General features: G+C 45.3%; 1 protein-coding gene across 2 annotated transcripts in view; it reads left to right on the top strand.

Annotated features, from left to right (window-relative positions):
- The first annotated feature begins 8,275 nt into the window (after positions 1-8,275).
- The window catches only part of Msra (methionine sulfoxide reductase A), a 333,283-nt gene continuing 322,118 nt past the window's right edge, over positions 8,276-19,440 (top strand). Inside the window, exons 1-5 of one of the 2 annotated variants that reach the window (NM_026322.4) lie at positions 8,276-8,297; positions 9,286-9,420; positions 10,616-10,717; positions 11,704-11,782; positions 13,141-13,215. The gene's annotated coding sequence lies outside the window, so the exon portion shown is untranslated. Of the gene's footprint in view, positions 8,298-9,285; positions 9,421-10,232; positions 10,718-11,703; positions 11,783-13,028; positions 13,216-19,440 lie in introns of those variants that run through there. The other variant, XM_030247606.1, reaches the window with a different exon arrangement.

The following is a 19,440-nucleotide window of genomic DNA, read 5'->3' as shown; positions in this document are numbered from 1 at the left end:
AGGCAATAGGTCGCTGGCCACTCAGCTCTTATATCCCACGAGGCTAGACTCATTGCACGGGATGGAGTGAGTGTGCTTCAGCAGCCCGAGAGAGTTGCACGGCTAAGCACTGCAATGGAAAGGCTCTGCGGCATATATGAGCCTATTCTAGGGAGACATGTCATCTTTCATGAAGGTTCAGTGTCCTAGTTCCCTTCCCCCAGGCAAAACGACACGGGAGCAGGTCAGGGTTGCTCTGGGTAAAAGCCTGTGAGCCTAAGAGCTAATCCTGTACATGGCTCCTTTACCTACACACTGGGGATTTGACCTCTATCTCCACTCTCATTAATATGGGTGGCCTATTTGCTCTTATTAAAAGGATAGGGGGAGATGTTGGGAGCCGCGCCCACATTCGCCGTTACAAGATGGCGCTGACAGCTGTGTTCTAAGTGGTAAACAAATAATCTGCGCATGTGCCAAGGGTATCTTATGACTACTTGTGCTCTGCCTTCCCCGTGACGTCAACTCGGCCGATGGGCTGCAGCCAATCAGGGAGTGACACGTCCGAGGCGAAGGAGAATGCTCCTTAAGAGGGACGGGGTTTTCGTTTTTCTCTCTCTCTTGCTTCGCTCTCTTGCTTCGCTCTCTTGCTTTTCGCTCTCTCTTGCTTTTCTCTCTCTCTTGCTTTTCTCTCTCTCTTGCTTCTTGCTCTCTTGCTTCTTGCACTCTGTTCCTGAAGATGTAAGAATAAAGCTTTGCCGCAGAAGATTCTGGTCTGTGGTGTTCTTCCTGGCCGGTCGTGAGAACGCGTCTAATAACAGGGCTGGCTTAGAGTTCAGAGGTTTACTCCATTAACATCATGGAGGGAAACATGACAGGGTGTAGGCAGACATCGTCCTGAAAAAAGGAGCTGGGGGTTCTACATCTCCATCCAAAGGCAGAAGAAGGAGACTGTGTGCCACACTGGGTATAGCTTGAGCATATAAGACCTCAAAGCCACAGTGACACACTTCCTCCAACAAGACTCTATCTCCTAATAGTGCTACTCCCTATGGCCAAGCATTCAAATACATGAGTCTATGGGAGCCATACATATTCAAACCACCACAAGATCCTTTATGTGTGATTCCAAATGTGGCTGACAACTTATACAGAAAAGCTGTATCTTTATAGCTAACCTTGTTTATTGGACTATGTGGTGCTTTGAATAAGAATGGTCCCCGTAGGCTCATATATTTGAATATTTACTGAGCTGAATATTTTTATGTCAACTTGACACAAGCTAAAATCATCAGAGAGACAGGAACCTCAATTGAGATGATGCTCCCATAAGATCAGATTGTAGGCAAGCCTGGAGGGCATTTTCTTAATTAGTAATTGATGGTGGAGGGCCTAGTCTATTGTGCATGGGGCCACCCCTGGGAAGGTGGTCCTGGGTTGTATAAGAAAGCAGGCAGAGCAAGCCCTGAGGAGCAAGCCAATAAACAGAACTGCTCTATGGTCTCTGCATCAGCTCCTTCTTCCAGGATCCTGCCCTGTTGAGTTCCTTTCCTGACTTTCTTGGATGATCAACAGTGACGTGGAAATGTAAGCCAGATAAACCCTTTTCTTCCAACTTGCTTTCTGGTCATGCTGTTTCATCACAGCAATAGCAACCATAACAGAAAGTGGAACTCTTTCATAGGGTTAGAAGAATCAGGAGGTGTGGCCTTGTTGGAGGAGGTGTGTTATCTGGGGTGGGCTTGGAGGTTTTCCAAAGCCCACACCCGGCCTAGCATTTCTTTCTCCCTTTCTCTTGGTCTGTGATGAGGATATGGAATTCTCAGCTATTGCTCCAGTGCCAGGAATGCTGCCATGCTCCCCAGCATGATGAGAATGGGGTGGCCTCTGAAACAGTAAGCAAGCACCCTAATAAATGCTTTGTTTTGTAAGAGTTGCCTTGGTCATGGGATCTCGTCACAGCAGTAGAACGGTGCCTTCAGTGGTGTCTTACGCTTGGTTCAGTCACCTGTTTGAAAGGTAAGGCATTGCCACTAGAGGTAGTGCTTCAGAGACTGGCTGGTCCTTAGTCCTTCTCTGAAAACCTACATCTTCAGAGAGGTGCTCCAAGAATGAATGAGTGCCAATCACTGTGTGGCCTTTCATCGTTTGCCTATGAAGAACACCCAGGGCTGAGAGTGTGAACATGTGTGATATTTTCAAAGAATTAAAACAACAACAAAGAATAATTCCAAGTATTTTGTGGGGGAAAAACGTTATTTATTTATTTAATTTTTTAAAAATTCAATTGCTTAGAGAGCCTGAACAGGAGTCCCTTAAAAACCCTTGACTTTTTCGTATAACATTGCAAAAAAATTAAAATGTGAGATAATGCATATGCTAATTAGCTTGATTTAGCCATTCCACAATGTTTACATACTTCAAAACATCATGCCATCCATAATGCATATAATGACTCTTGTCAATTAAAATGAAAGAATGTATGAATGAGTTAGGTGGGAAATATTCTAATTTGAGTCAGAGCTGGGGTTCCGTCCTTTCCCATCCCTATGACCTTGAGTGTGTCACTTGAACTTCAGCACCTCCACATCTTGAGATGGATCTCTACTGACATCATTGTCTTGTTTGAGAGAGGGTTTCAGAGGTCTTTCTGTGCACCTGGCCCATAGCGTCATTCTTCACAGCAGATGAGCTCTGAGAGTCTTCAGATCATATAGTACTTTTACTCCTTAAATGGCTAATTAACTCCCAGAGGGTAGTGTCTTTTAACGCAAGTCCCATACGTGAAACAAGGTGCCAAGTTAACAATGCAGGAAAACAGAAGGCTCGTGCTTTTCTGCATAATAAACTGTGAAGAACTGAGCAGGGCAAGCATTACAGCCTCTATTAGGCTGGCGCTGTAAAACACAGAACACACACACAAAATCTTCTTTGAGCCACGGTGTTATTCTGGCTGATAGGAGCATGGAGAGGGTTATTCGGGGGTGTTCTTGAACTTGTCATTAAACTTTAAGACAGCTGGGGCTGCTCTGTTTGGTCTTCACATAGGAACCTTGTAGTTTGACAGACTCAGGGTATTAGGCATTCTACAATTCATAAGGCACAACGATTAAAAACAAAAACAAAACCACCCACAATTCATGCCTGGGTCTTTGTTCTCAGTAGACAGTAGACAATAGAAACCGACTGTTGTAGGTTGTTCAGGATGCTGTGGGAGCATGGAGCGTCAATTCCAACACAGAAGAGGGTCTGACATGGAAGTTGTCAACCACAGTATAATTGTAGTAAGGCCAAGTTAAGGCCTCCACAGGGCCTCCAAGGCATTCACAAATTCTTCCTTAGAGACTGTTAAGATCTTTTTGTCCCTGTCACACTTGGGTAGTGGCTGCCTTGACACTCAAAGGCTTACAGCTCTGTCACTCCAGTATGCCTCCATCTTCCTATGGCCAGCTCTTCCACATTGTCAACCCAGTCAAACTGGTCACAAGGCCCATGCAGTTCCAGTATGACCTCATCATAACCAATGCAATCAGTAACAACTCTGCTTCCAATGTTTATGTTTGAGGTTAGGGTTTCCACATACTGTTTTAGGAAACCAAAGTCAAGCCATGATAGGTATTTTGGCATCTGGGTACTTTTCCTTTTAATAGCCTATGTTTGCAAAGTACCCTGCCATGGTATTTACACCCTGTATTTGGAAGAAGCCATTTGGCTGGTGAGAAAAGACAATAGTGTTTAGATTACAGTGTTGTGAAGAGGAAATAAAGAGGGCATTTTAGGTACAGTCCTCTTTGGCACATGCATAGTAGGTGTTCGGCTCATGTTAGTTCTTTGTGAATCTATTTTCTGTTGCTGTAACAAAATACCAGACTATGAATAGTGCCATAAAGAGAAAGGGTTTATTTAGCACATAGTTTGGAGACTAAAAGGTCCTGATTAGGTAGCTACATTTGTCTAGCCCCTGGTAATGGCTTCCTGGTGAATGGGATCATAATGGAAAGCACACAAGAGAGGGATAACAGGGTCAAATGGAAAGTTAGGGAGGGGTTCTTTCATAACAAGCCTTCTCATGGGTCCCCTGTGAGCACATTGACAACAGCCTAACTACTTTGTCCTAAGCCCTACCTTAAAGGTCAAATCACCTCCTATTATCGCTGCACTGAGGATTAAACTTGCAGCATGTGAGCGTTCGTGGGCACAAACCATATCCAGAGCACGGCGGCTATACACCTCCATCTTTCCAACAGGTGGAGCACGGCAACCAGTCTTGGGAGCAACTCAGAGTGTGGCAGGTGGAGGAAGATGGGGAAGAAGTAGCCTCCTTTGAGGTTAATCTGAATCTCCTTTTCTTAGGGGTTTGGAGAGCCAACCAATAGCTTCCTGCAACCTCAACAAATGCACACCTACAGTCTGGGAAGCCAGTGAGGAAACTGTAGGGAGCTTGGATGGGCATTTCCCTATCTTTCATGGGGTATGTGTGTCAGGGGAGCAATTCTCTAAGTCCCATTGTGTCATGGTTGGAACATGGAGGTGGAAAGACCTGGGATCCAGCCTCATTGAAGTGAGACTCCTGGGGTTCCTTGTCTTGCTCAGATTCTGAGAGTTTGGTGAGCTCTGATCTCACGGCTGAGTCGGGACTTGGCATGTTCCACAGCAACATGTTTTATCGCTCTTTTCTGACTTCCTCCTCCAGCCAGAAATAGGAGGAATTAGAATTGTTGATGCTCTATAAGGTGAAGGAATTTGGTTAATTCATGATCTGCTTTAGACATTTGGAAGTAAAATGCTGTGACTCCTCTTAAAGGAACTTAAAGCATCCCTGAGCAAACAGGATGTCCTTTCTCTTCATTCAGGAGAATCGATGTGCTGAGATTCCTGAAGTCCCATCTGGCTCCAGTCTGTTGAGAGGTAGGCCCAGAGAGAGTCAAGGAGGGATAGTAGCCGGGCTGTTTCATACTGCTATGCATAGAGTGGCACCTTAGAGTCCGTGGAAATTTGCAGGCTTATGGTGCTAGAGATGGGGACATCTGAGAGAGAGTCAGTGGCACCAGGCAAGGTTTCATTACCTCTGCCACATGGCAGAAGGGCAAGACCGAGCCAAACAAAGCCAGTTAGAGTGTCATAGCTTCTGGAGGAGAAGCCATTACAGGCCACCAGGTGCTGTACTGGGATGCAGGGCATGGAGCCTTGACATTGCTCTGCCTATGTAGGACCCTGTGCCCTGACCTGTGGCAGTGCTGGGGGACAAGGCAGACCCATTCATTTCCCAAATACCTGGGAAGTCACGGAAGAGAGTAGCCAGGTCCCCAGTGTCCCTTTTCTAAGAGTGCTCCTTAAGGCCTAATCACATGTTTAAGGCCTCAGTTTCTAAAACCATCGTCTCTGGGGTTAGGGGAAGAAGAGTTCCAAAGGATAAGGATTAGGGGACAGAGACCTTCAGGTCATATGAACATTTGTATGTGAATCTTGGTGTGACGCACGTCTTCCTTTCTGTTGGGTAAATCAGGGCAAGCCTCATGCTGAGTGTTTCGTGTATGAAGCTGCACAGGGCCTGGGAGTGATTTAGTGTCATTGTCTTGACATCCTTAATAATCTCTCACGAGGCCTCACATTGGCATCTCTGCTGAGCACATGTGCTCTGTAGTGTTGATGAAAGAAACAAACAAAAACAAAACAAAACAAAACAAAACCATCACACAAACCACAGCTCTCACCTCAGAGGGAACCAGAGGTGGGTTACTCTAGAGGCAACTTTGAACCACCGAGGCCCAGGAAACATGGAGCTAGGTCGCCCCATATTCCTGAGTAGAGGCAAGTTTCATGCAAACAAACACACAAACAACCTGACCACCCTGAGCTTGACCTCTGGAATCCACATAAAGGTGCAAATCGAGAACTGACTCCACAAAGTTGCCCTTTGACCTCCATGTGTGGACTGTAGCATGTGTGTGCACACACACTAATGGCAAAGTTTAAACACTACTATTTGACTTCTACAAAGTGAGTATTTGCTATAGAGGGGTTTTCTTTTTAATTTAACTAAGATGAAAACAGGATTGAAGAAGATATCCTCTTTGCTGGTGTGCCTTCCGAAACAAGGTAGCCACCTTCAATATGCTAGGATCAGTCAGCATAAAGGCTTCCTGAAATCCTGCTATTTCACACCAGATTCTTTGCTCTTGTCTATAGCAGTCAGTTACCTTGTTCAAGTAGGAAATTAGATTGATCTGAAAGGCTGTGCTCTTCAAAAAAGCTACCTTTGCTGTGGCTGCATTAAGATTTTTGTGAGTACTTCCATAAAGCAACTAAAATACAGTTTGCAGAAGGAGCCATCTCCTCATAACAAAAGACGACTACTGTAGCCTGTGATTTTAAAAATGCCATAATAGAAATGTTCCTATTTCTTAAGTGTCCCAATAAAAACAGCGCCCTGACTTATTCTTTTGGACATATTTTAAGTGTGGTAAGCTGATGTAAAATAACAATGAATGGATAGCATTCAAATGTAGAGCTCCATAAAGAAATGCTAAAATTCACCTAGGTGGGGGTGGGGTGAGGGGTAGGGGAGTGGGGTTGCTAATAGATAGGGAAGCCACAGATGCCAATCCCCTACCCCTATAGGTAGGAAATCCAAAACATCAGAGAACTTTTAGGAACACTGATAAACCCAGGCTGGGTGTGGTGGCGCACACCTTTAATTCCAGCACGCAGGAGAGGTAGAGAGGCAGGTTGGGTCTCTGTGAATTTGAGGCCACCTGGGGCTACTTGATGAGTTCCAAGCCATCTAGGAATGCATAATGAGACTTGGTCTCAAAAAAAGTGAAAATTCATTTGAAATCTATCAAGAACAGGAAAGAACAACCAAAATAATGCTGAAAAAAAAAAGATTTATTAGTTGTCGAACTTTAAAAATTTGCATCTAATTTACTCACATGTTGTGTGTGTATTCATGCCACAGCATACATGTAGAGGCCAGAGGACAATTTGAAGGAAGTAATTTCTCTTCTCCTGCCAATTGGGTTTCAGAAATCAAGCTCAGGCCATCAGGCGGAGGGAGGATAAACACTCACCCGTGGGGCCACCTCTCTGGCCCTAATCACAAGTTACTGAAAGAGATTGGTCTAATCTGGAGGTGGGCATGATGGCTCACAACAGCACTTAGATGGCTGATGCAGGAGAACCAGAGTTCAAGGCCAGCCTAGACTATGCAGCAAGTTGGTGGGCAGCCTGGGCTATGTGAGATGGTGTTTCATAAAACAAAAGAGAATCTGATCTTATTTGGAAAGTTTCTAGTTTTTGTTTATCCATCTATCTAGGGTTAGTTCAGAATGTGTGTGTGTGTGTGTGTGTGTGTGTGTGTGTGTGTGTGTGCATGCGTGTGTAGTGTGTAAAAGTGAACCACAGCTGACCCAATGGGCTGAGATTTTTATTTCCTTAAAGGGATCACATTCATGATGACATTATTCTTGTATGGACATCACTCCACCCTTTAAGACAGTCCCTACTGATTCTCTGAAAGTGACATGAAGCTTTTAATATTAATAGAGGGCTCAGGCTGCTGCCATTAGTACATTCTGTATAATGCTAAGATTTTGAGCTTGGTTCCATGAGCAGATGGATGTGGAGAGCATTTAAATGACAGAAAAATAAGTGTATCATCAAAACCTCAAGTAACACACAGAGTCGGTGGGTGAATCATTACAATGCCATCCATAAGCGTCCTTCGTAATTTCTGGTCTCTCATTTTCATATTAACTGGAATGAATTTCTTCTAAAATGCAATAGCATGGGAGACAAGAGGGGACAAATTGACTTATTGATGAAAGAGAAACAATCCTCTCGCCCCATAAAGAATCAGGTAGCCTTTTAATTTAAAGGTCCAGCTGAAGGATCATGCTGTTATTTCCCCAGGGAGACTTTGAATAGGATTTCCTTGTGGTGTGAGAGAGCCAGAAAAAGACAGAGGCATATTTTTCTCACCTCCACATCTGCAGGCTCCTAGTCCCTTCTCATCTGCATCCCTAACTGGCTGGGTCCAGGGCTCAGTGCTCTAGTCAAGGGTGAAGATGAGAAGTGGCAGCCGGCTCAGGGTGAGGATGACAATCGCTCTGATTGGCCACGGGATGCTCATGCAGTCAGACATACACAGTGCAAATTCTTATTTTTAGAACTCTCCATAGCATCCTTGTGACTCGGGATCTGCACCCTCCCTGAGCCTCCCACGCGCCCTGATCCACAGTCATTTCTAGGCGCCGTAAAAGATGCTCAGCTTTTCACTTGTCCACTGGGTTATCTGAACGCCCTGGTCATACAGGAGGGTGTGGGTCTCTTCCTCTGACTTGTGCTGCACACATCTCAGCGTGAACATTGCAGGGGCTGGGTTACCGATGAGCTCTCCCCTCTCCCATAACTTTGATTTTGATCCATTCCAAGTCGAGATCTTCTGCCTTGACCTCCTGCAGTGTCTGAGACCTGCACAGCCTACCCCCTGTGGTGCACTAGTGCTGCCCCATGGGGCACTGATGTGACCGCTCCCAGCACTATGCTCATTAATTCTGTGGCTCTTCATGCTTGTCTACCCCAGTCTGTTGTCTCTCAGAGCAAAATGCCCGGAGGAGCCAGAAGCATCCCCACCCTTGGTCTATAGACCATATATCTGGGAATTATCTTAAATTTTTCTATATTCTCTTTCTGGAACAGGACTCAGCATATAGGCAAGAGCACTTCCACTAAGCTACAACCCTAGGGTTATGCCAAATCCTTTATGTCCTAGTTACAAAGACCTGCTCTTCTGCTCAATGATGTCTGCAGCTCTGTCGCTGCTTCTTCACTTGGAATCCCTCATAAAGTCTGGTCTGGAGCATGGTACCCTAGCAGGCTTTCTACGTCTTTTTCTGCATCCTTTCAATGCAGTATCTGCTTCTAACAATTATGACATTATACTATGGTCCTAATTTAAAGTTGCTTAGTGGCTCCATTTCTAGTGGGACATCCTTGAGCATGTCAGCCACCCACAGTCCCTGGAGTCACAAAGCCCTTGACTATTTGTTGTTGTTGTTGTTTGTAACCTCACTACAGGGCCCAGGCTGGCCTCAAACTGCTGATCCTCCTGCCTCTGCTTCCCAGGTGCTGGGATTACAGGCATGTGCCACCCCTCTGGCTCCTGTCTAACTTTGCAGCCAGCCATGGCTTTATTGCATTCTTCCTGCCTGATGTGGTTCCTGAAGCTACTAAGTGGATTTTGCTTTGTTATACTTTATCCTTATGTTTGCCTGTGTGATATTAACTAAGTCTCTCCTGTTCTAGGCTGTGGAAGTCTATCTGCTGTTCTGAAATGGCCTCAGGCTTCAAGCCTTTCAGAGCCTCCTTGGCCTTCCCAAGGCTGGAATGACTTCTCTCTCTGGGAGACAACACTCCATTCTGTAGGGGTGACGTCTGTAGGTAAGACTCCATTCTGTGTCCCCTGTCTTGTCCTCTGGCCTCTGAACATTTGGCTAAGTTAGATCTGCCCCTGCGAGCTTGTTTATTGACACAAGAGTCCTTGGTCTCCCAGACATGACTCAGTTCAGGGGCATCATCGTGACCTTGAGGGTTAAGCGTTACACAGAGATGTAAATATTTTTGGCTTTGTGGAAGGTCAGGAAGGTGGGATGTCAGTGTGTACAACACACTTGCAGTTCGGTTGTCTTACGAGCTGATTCTAAAAGAGAAAGTCTATTCTGGTGTATGCTGCATGTTCCTCGGAGGAGACAGCCATAGGTGTCGAGTGTGGGGTGAAAGAGATGCAGCTGGCAGATTTCCCATCTCGACCAAGGCACATACATACAGTCTCACCATCACCGAGCATAGCTGCTTTTGTCGTCATTTGGACTGTGCTTCCTGAGTACACAGGTCTCCTCATGCTAGTGTTTTATAACCCCGACACGGAGGCACACTCCTGGAACACTCGGTACGGTTTGCCTCAGTTCATGAATAGAATACACTCACAGGCTTTCACTCATCCCATTACCAATGGTCTTTGCTATGTTGTTCTTATTTAAAGTGTCCCTGAGATTAGAACCACTAAGATTTCTCTTGGAATTTTAATACCTATGCATTCCTTGGGTACCAGTTCATCAAAACAAACCCTGTAAGAGATGGCCCTGTAAAGGCAGAACCCGCATTGGGCATGTCTGCTGAATAGATGATGTAGTTACAGGTGGGAGCCACCAGATGGCTTAAGGAAGTGAATTTATCTCCAACCGAGACAGCTTAGAAATCTGGGACTTTAAAAAGCAGCGACTGGAGAACAATCGAAAGGTTCTCTTTAACGAACCTCTAATAACCAACAGCAACTCCTCATTATCACCTGACGTCGGCGATGGGTTTAGACAGATTTTTTTTTTTTTTTTTACTGAAAACACTTTTTTTTTTTTTTTGGTTAACCTTCTAACGTCTCCATGCTTTAAGAATTACAGAATAATCACTGAAACTCAATTTAATTCCACAAATATTTGTTGAGCGCTTAAGTCTCAATTAAGCTTTCTGAGCGGCTTGTGGAAACATAATGCTACCCGAAACTCAGCTTGCTAGACATGGAGAAATGTATGGAAGACGCAAGGCAGAGATGGATTTTTCTCTCTTTGTGCTCCTGAAGGAAGATCACCGTTTGAAGAAGTGCTGGTGGAAAGACAATTGTGGTCTAGAAAATTCCTGCAGATAATTTATAGGTGACATAAGTAAGATTAAACTGAACACTGTAAGTAACCACAATATTTATCAACTAAGCTGTGCTTTATCTTGCATATACCAAAACCAGAGTTGAAGTTATTTGGTTAAGAAGTCACTGTGGTCATTTGAAAATAAGCCTAAATGCACTGTCATCTGGAAAGAGACAAACCATTGGTAGATGGCGTTCAAATGGTTGTTTTCTTCTTTACCTTGAATATTTGGTGTCATGTAAAGTGTTTGAGATATGCCCATTTAAGGAAAACTTATTTGGCTATGTAAGGACTTACACATAAGCCTGGTTAACAGTAATTCCGTCCCTGTGGGCACGCTGAGAGGCCGGGAGCGGATGCTGGATATCTGTTTTATCACTGTCTGCCATATTCCTTTGAGAGAAGATTTCTCACCGAGCCAGTAGGCACAAGCCGAATTGCTCCCCTGTCTCCACCCACTACAGTGCTGGGGCTATAGCTGTATGTGAAGGCCATGCCCATCTCCTTAGGTAGAAGCTGAGGATTTGAACTCAGGTTGTCATGTTTGCATAACAAACACTGTTTAAGTGGAATTATGCATATTAAGGTAGTCCTTTACAACTCTTCAATATCAGATCTTTTAAAAACTTGAAGCAAGCCTGGCGGGATAGCATACTCCAACAATCTTAGCACTCAAGAGGCGAAGGTCAGAGGGTCAAGAGTTCCAGGCCAGCCTGGGCTACCTGCAAAGATCCTAACTGAGGGAAGCAAAGAAAAACAAGTTGAATCAGGTAGAAGGAAAATCAGAAAAGGGTCTTTCATAAAGCTGAGAGCATAACATGTCCTGTAATTATTGCTATATCAGCTTAGAAATATGTGTTTGCTAATGAGAACTGAGCATAACAAACTCCCTGAAACAGAGCACCGGATCCCCTTTGAAACGTAAACTAAAATTGGACAATTAACTACTTAAAGCATTGATTTCATCTGAAGTGATAAGAATTTTTGATAAACCTGAAGTGGAAATTTGATCTTTCCCTTCCAGCTTCGAGGAAACTAACACGATGAAGATTAGCAAGGTCGGATGGCCTGTGGGGCTGCAAGAAAACCAGACGCTGCTTGAAGTAGGTTGCTCACTTGTCCTTTTTACTAAGATGCCGCGGCTCATCTTTGCACTGACTTATTTTGTTAAATAAGCATTTATGTATTTACTCTGGGAGATTTTAAAATTGAAAAACGTGATGGGAAAATGCAAAGCAGCCAGTCATGGTAGTTCGCGTCTTTCCTTCCAGTGTTCAAGAGTGAGAGGCAGGTAGCTTAAGTATGAGGGCAGCCTGGTCTAGAGAGTGCGTTCCAGGCCAGCCAGGGTTACAGTGCGAGACTGTGTTTTAGTCAGGATTACTAGTGGATGAAACACCATGACCAAAGCAAGCTGGCGAGGAAACGGTTTGTTTGACTTATACTTCTGCATTAAAGGAAGTCGGGACAGGAACTCAAACAGGGCAGGAACCTGGAGGCAGGAGCTGATGCAGAGGCCATGGGGTACTGCTTACTGGCTTGCTCCTCATGGCTTGCTCAGCCTGCTTTCTTAAAGAACCCAGGACCACTCTTAGCCCCGGATTATTATCACCCATAATGAGTTGGGCCTCCCCACCTGGGTCACTTACTAATTAAGAAAATGTTCTAGCAAGCGGTTGTGGCATAGGCCTTTAATCCCAGTACTCAGATAGCAGAGACAGGAAAGTCTGAGATTGAGGCCAGCCTGGTGTACAGAGTGAGTTCTAGAACAGCCATAGCTATAGGGAGAAACCCTGTCATGAACAGCACCCCACCACCACCACCACCACTCCCAAATGTCCTACAGGCTTGCCTATATCCTGATCTTCTGGAGAGTTTTCTCAGTTGAGGCTCCTTCCTCTCTGATGACTCTAGCTTATACCAACTTGACATAAAACTATCCAGTGTACCCTGTTTCAAAATTAAAAAGAAGCAAATTAGACACAGTTCAAACACACACACACACACACACACACACACACACACACGGTGGGGGTGGGGTGCAGATTTAAAAATTTTTTTTTTATTTTCAGTCCTATTTCCTTGTGACTCTATATGACAGCTCTGTAACAGAATGTATCCCTGCAGGTTGCCAAGATAACTCAAAACTTGGAGCTGAGAGCAATCAAGGACTCCCCACATGAAAGACATTTAGGGGGTGGGGGCAGTGGTAGAGCAGTTGCCAAGCATGTGTGAGGCCCTAGGTCCAATTTCTAATTTCCAGAATCTTCCGTCTCCCAAAAGAGAGTTTTATACAATTGGGGGAGGACCCAACTGTTCTGCCAGTTTATCCAGAAGTTGTCGTGTCCACAGAGTACAGGAATAGATGGCCTGCCTTAGGAAGAGGTCTCTAGGACTTTTCCTTCAAAGCTGATGGAACCAGACTTGCCCTCGGCTGCTGTAATAGAGAAGCGCATTTTCCCAGGGGAAGTGTCTGCTGACAGCGCATGCGCATGCCTGGAGCTCAGCTTCGAGATCTTCCTATCTGTGGAGTAAGAAGGTAGGTTGCAGAGGAGACCCATAGTAAGGTGAGCATGCATGTGCTTCTTCTGGACTTAGGGAAACCATGGAAGGAAATGAGATAAATCCATTTTGAGCCCAACATCTTTCTTTTTTCTTTTTTCTTCTTTTTTAAATTAATTAATTTATTTGTTTATTTTACACTCCATATTTTATCCAACTCCCAAACCCCTCCATCCACCCTCCTACTGCTCCACATCCCATACCTCCTCCCCACGCCCCTGCCTCCATGTGGGTATCCCTAACCCCCACCCTTCCTGACCTCTAAACTCCCTGGGGCCTCCAGTTTCTTGAGGGTTAGGTGCATCATCTCTGAATGGACACAGACCCGGTTGTCCTCTGCTGTATGTGTGTTGGGGGCCTCATATCAGCTGGTGTATGCTGCCTGTTTGGTGGTCCAGTGTTTGAGAGATCTCGAGGGTCCAGGTTAATTGAGACTTCTGGTCCTCCTACAGGATTGCCCTTCTCCTCAGTTTCTTTCAGTCTTTCCCTAATTCAACAACAGGGGTCAGCTGCTTCTGTCCATTGGTTGGGTACAACTATCTACCTCTGATTCTTTCAGCTGCTTGTTGGGTCTTCCCAGAGTGCGTTCATGCTAGATCCCTTTTTGTGAGCGCTCCATAGCCTCAGTAATAGTGTCAGGCCTTGAGCTGGATCCCACTTTGGACCTGTCGCTGGACCCTCTTTTCCTCTGGATCCTCTCCATTTCCATCCCTGTAATTCTTTCAGACAGGAACAATTATGAGTCAGAGTTGTGACTGTGGGATGCCCCCCTCCCTCATTTGATGCCCTGTCTTCCTGCTGGAGGTGGTGAGCCCAACTTCTTAAACTGTGGGTCACAACCCCATCATATGGGGGTTGCAAAACAAAACAACAATAACAACAGCAAGAACAGCAAGAACAAAACGCAATGATAAAGGTTTCTGCATGCTCAAGGATAGAAAGTAAATTCAAAATGAGATAGATGATGAGGGTTTCTGCAAGTACTGGTTCACAGGGCATAGTATTGCTTCTCTGCAGCCATGAACAGAGGGCACGCCCATATCTTTAACATCACACCACACAGCACCAACAAGCACTGCCTGCCACATCTCAGCTCGAATTAGAGACTCTTGTATATTAAGTTTGTGTTTTTACTATATACACAGTTGTCTTCTCTCATAGAAATAGTGGTTTAATTTTTGGGGGGGGGGAGCCTTTCAGTGTTTTCCTGCCATTTTTCCTTGGTGTGTAAGTGTCAGATTGGTTTATCTGTTGTGTTGTATTATTAGAATGTATGGGTTTTTTGTTTTTGTTTTTTGGTTTTTCGAGACAGGGTTTCTCTGTGTTGTCCTGGCTGTCCTGGAACTCACTCTGTAGACCGGCTGGCCTCGAACTCAGAAATCTGCCTGCCTCTGCCTCCCAAGTGCTGGGACTAAAGGTGTGTGCCACCATGCCCGGCCTTCTGTATGGTTTTAACAGTTATGGTGGGAGTGGCTGACTCACATGTCCTAAAACATTGCTCCATATGTTTTTGTTTGGGATTGGGCAGAATTCCTGAAAGGCCCTTAAATATACTTCTGTCATTCTTTGTACTGTGTGTTTCTGTGAACTAGTGTTCTCAGCATTGATGATTATAAAATCAAAAGTGTCAGTCAATCTTGGAAGACATTGAAGATGCCTTAAATCCTGGACTATCAAATATTCAGACAAGCTGTAATGCTTCATGTAAAAATTAACAAATGCATCTGTCTTATTGCTGTGCAAGGTTGCTTTTGTCTTTAACTAATAGTAGGTAGGCGGTGGTGGCGCACGCCTTTAGTCCCAGCACTTGGGAGGCAGAGGCAGGCGGATTTCTGAGTTTGAGGCCAGCCTGGTCTACAGAGTGAGTTCCAGGACAGCCAGGGCTACACAGAGAAACCCTGCCTCCAAAACAAAACAAAACAAAAAAAGTAAATGTATATATAGACATCAAAGAGTTTCTCTAAAATATATTTCTTGAGGATTTATTATCAGTAAATAGTTGATCTGCAGAACTTTTTTCATATACCTGTATACCTGGGTCATGTAAGTAGATTTTGCATGAAAAAGGGTCACACAGGAAAAAGGTTTCAAAAGCCCTGATATAAGACACACACACATGTGCCTGGGGCTCTGGGGTGAAAGGCCCTGCAGCCAGGGAAGCTCTGGTGCTGGAGTTCCTGTGTCCAGGTGCAGTGCATGGACGTTGTACAGAGGAGCAGTTTAGTGTGGGCAAGGGGCCGTGGGCAGAGCCAGCAGTGTAATCCATTGCTAGCCAGGCTGGCACGCCAGTCACCAGAAAGTGAGCCTGTTTCTTCATCCCTCCTCTCAGTCTCCAAACCTGCAAGAGCCTGACCTCAGGAGAGGGAGGAGAGAAGCTGGAACAGCTCTGGGCTGGGAGGGAAAGGTGTGTGACAATGTCACAGAAGAGGTGAGTGATGTCTCCCAGGGTGAATCAAACTGGCCTGAGGTTTAGTGTCAAGGGAAAGCAACGAAAAGCTGGCGGGGGGGGGGGGGGGGGGAGCTGGCGGGGACCTGCTGGCTAACACTGGGTAGAGGGCAGATCTAGCCGCTGTAGCCCGTTTCTCCTCTCAACTCTGAGCTTTCTCAAATCATGATAATGTGCTTGTAATTAGAGACTCAACAAAGTTCTTTAACTACTTATCATGGGCCCTGAGTTCAAACTATTTAATAAATGAGCCATTAAACGGCTTTATCTTTTTCTGAGGTTTTTTTCTTTTTAATTGTTATTAATAGTTTTGAGGGAAAGGACGAAGACAGTAAACATCTGCTTACTGTCTGGAGATTTCAGTGTGGGTGTGGAATGCTATGCTCCCTTCTCCCTCTCCACCCCCCTCCCCCCAGTATTCATCTATTGTTTTGTTTTTAGGCAGCGTTTCACATTGTGTCTGTGCCAGGCTGGTCTAGAACTCATTATAGAGCCCACAGGCTGGCCTTAAACCTGAGGCGGTCCTCTTATGCCAGCCTCCCAAGTGTTGGAAGGACAGAAATGGACCACCGTAACCACCTACCACCTTGTCCCTTTTTCTTCTACACACACATACACACACACACACACACACACACACACACACACACACACACACACGCACACAGGCACGCACGCACGCACGCACGCACGCACGCACGCACACACACACACACACACACACATACACGGAGGGAGTAGTGCTGCACTTTGTTACAACAACACTGAAGAAAAAAGTTGAATGATATTTTATATACATGGATTTTGAGGGCAAAAAAAAAGTTCCTTTAAAAAGGACAGAATTAACCAAGTGCTTTATCCGTCTTCATACAGGTATTTGACTGAGTTACCAGTGGTTGTACTCAAATATGTCACACAGCAAGCTTTAGAATGGCGGTCTAGGGGCTGAAGAGATGGCTGAGTGGTTAAGGACATTTGCTGCTCTTGAAGGGAACCTGAGTTCATTTGGCAGGACCTACACTGGGCAGCTCACCACTGCCAGTAACTTCAGCTCTGGCGCATCCAGTGCCCTCTCCTGGCATTGTGGGCGCCTGTGTGCACGGGCACACAACCACACAGACACAAATAATAAAAATGATGCTTAAAAAATAGTGTGCTCAAAGTAAGTTTCATGAGATACACCCCCCCCCCCCCCACACACACACACACCTCTTCACGGCCCCAGTCACTCAGCACACAGTTTCTACAGGCTTAGCATGCTTGGGATTAATGTTTTGGGCACACAAAAAAAAAATTGCCCTGTCAGCTTAAAATCTTGAGATTCAATGAGTTTGGAGAACTTGTTTGGAGAACTTGTGATTCCTCTCTCCTGTCCTCTCAAAGCCATAGATGAGAAGAAAAAAAATAAGATGACAGTAAACACCTGGTCAAAGGTTACAGGACTGGTTGATCTAAAACCAGGTGACCATCTAGGCCTTCACTTGGGTGCTGATTCTCCTTGCCCTCGTCTCACTTCATTAGCAAAGATTGCCTCCAGTGCTCTGGGCTTGTCCTGTTGCTAGACTAAAGAGAGCAGTAGTCCCCATTTGGTACATTAGGCAGCCTGTGGAGTGTGCTCACTGGGACCTTGCTTCACTAGTAAATAATAAGAGAAGAGACAATGTTAATAGGTTTGTTATTTATTCTCCTCCTCCTCATCATCATTGCATGCGTGTGCACATGTATATATGTGTATGTGTGCATGTGTGCCTGTGCTTGTGGAGGTCAGAGGACAGCTTTAAGGAGTCAGTTCTCCCCTTCTACTGGGGTTTCTAGGGATCAAGTTGAGGTCATCAGGTGTGTGTGTGTGTGTGTGTGTGTGTGTAAGTTTGATACAAGTCTGAGGACATTCAGAGAATAAAATAGGAGCTACTGAGGAGTCTGTCTTTCTTTCCTTCCTTTCTATGTAGTTCAAGCTATCCTCCTGCCTCTGAGTGTGGGAGGAGTGCTATAAGTGTCCAGTTCACTGAGCATCCTGTGATGATGAGGAAAAAAAGAGATGGATTCATGGAGATAGTCAGGAGATGCTGAGACTGGTCCGTATGGTCATTCTGTTAATATCGGCTCAATACAAACTGAGTGTCTAGCCTGCAGTGGGACTTTTGGGAAGCAGTAGTCATCAAATACTGACGTGATTCCTGCCTGCATAGAGCTTACTGTGCTGTGGAGAAGATGACTCTCTCCCGATTAGATGATTAAATATCTGCAGTCGTCACTAACAGCTGTATATGAGGCACTTCCCTATCTTATTTAATTATCATCAAGGAAAATCAACAAAACAGTGAGGTGTAGTGGTGCTCAGCCTTGTAAGTTCAAGGCCAGTCTGGTGTTTATCGTGACTTGGAGGTCAGCTAGGGCTAGGTAATACATCCCTGCTGCAGAATAAAAACCAATAATAAAACCTTCAAGCAAACAAATAACAGCAAATGATTGTGTGCTCCACCCCCCTTCCTGGAGAGTGAACCCAGGCCTTCATGAAGGCCAGGCAAGCACTCAACTACTGTGCTATATGTCAGCTTTCTCCCCCAACCCCGTTTTGGGACAGGTTCTCAGAACGTTGTTTGGATTGTCCTGAAACCCACTCTGTAGTCCAGACATTTGTGGAATTTCTAATCATTCCATTTCAATATCCAAGGTAGCTGGGATTACAGGAGTATGCTTCCAGGCCTCGCTCTAACATGTGATTTAGGGGCTGGAGAGCTAGCTCAGGGGACTTGGGTTTGGCTTCCAGCGCTCATATCTGGTGGCTTACCACCTCCTGTCACTCCAGTTCCAGGACTTCTGATCTCTCTGGTCTACATGAGGATCTGTACTCACACAGTACACATAAACATATGCAGCCATGCACATACACACATATAAAAATAACTCCTCTAGCTAGGTGGTGGTGGTGCACACCTTTAACTCCAGCATTCTGGATGCAGAAGAAGCATACTTATAGGAAGTTGTCAGTCAAAGCCATGGTGTATGAGCTCATTCAGGACCCGGTCTGGCTTGGAGAAGGAGGGAGACTGGGGGACAGTCATCCTTTCTACAAAGGGGAGGAGGGTGTTCGGTGCTACCCTTCTTGCAGCTGCATCTTGAGAGTGCATTGGTCGCTGAGCTCTGGTTCTCAAGGTCAGCCATCGGGAGAGGTGATAGCTGAGAAGGGGAGCTTGCCCCTTGCCTCTAAGGTCATGGCCTTGGAGCTGTACAGAGCCACATCTCCCTTCTGGGATTGTCACTTCATCACATGGCCACATCTAGTTATTCTCCACTGGAATAATAGGCCCAATTAGAACCTAGTGGCTCTGCTAGTTTGCAAACTCGAGGTGAAGGAATGGTGGGAGACACATACTTCCTCTTGAGAAGGACCCTGAAGTGGGCTGCTTTTACCTTTTACCCAAATCATTCCCTTCTGTGTTCCACTCAGGTCCAACCAACAAAGTCAGTGCTGAAGAAGTGAGGCATTTATCTCAGCCAGGTCCACCCTAGATTTTTTTTTTTTTGTAAAGCTGTGACCTTGACCTTGGAACTTGGGAACACTCAGATTTGAATCCAAGTTCCTCCCCTTAGTACCTGTTTGTTTGGGCATCTTTCTGAGCCTGAGTTTCTTTACCTATAAAACTTTGAAAAGGGGTTGGAGCGAAGGTTAAAAATAAAGCATGCAGAGCTAACAGGAGCCTCCTGCTTTGTAATGAAGGCTATTCTCATTTCATCTTCCCCTTAAAAAATTCA

Source organism: Mus musculus, chromosome 14 (assembly GCF_000001635.26).
Source record: "Mus musculus strain C57BL/6J chromosome 14, GRCm38.p6 C57BL/6J".
Classification (NCBI taxonomy): Eukaryota; Metazoa; Chordata; class Mammalia; order Rodentia; family Muridae; genus Mus; species Mus musculus.
This window is presented reverse-complemented; position numbering and strand designations above follow the sequence as displayed.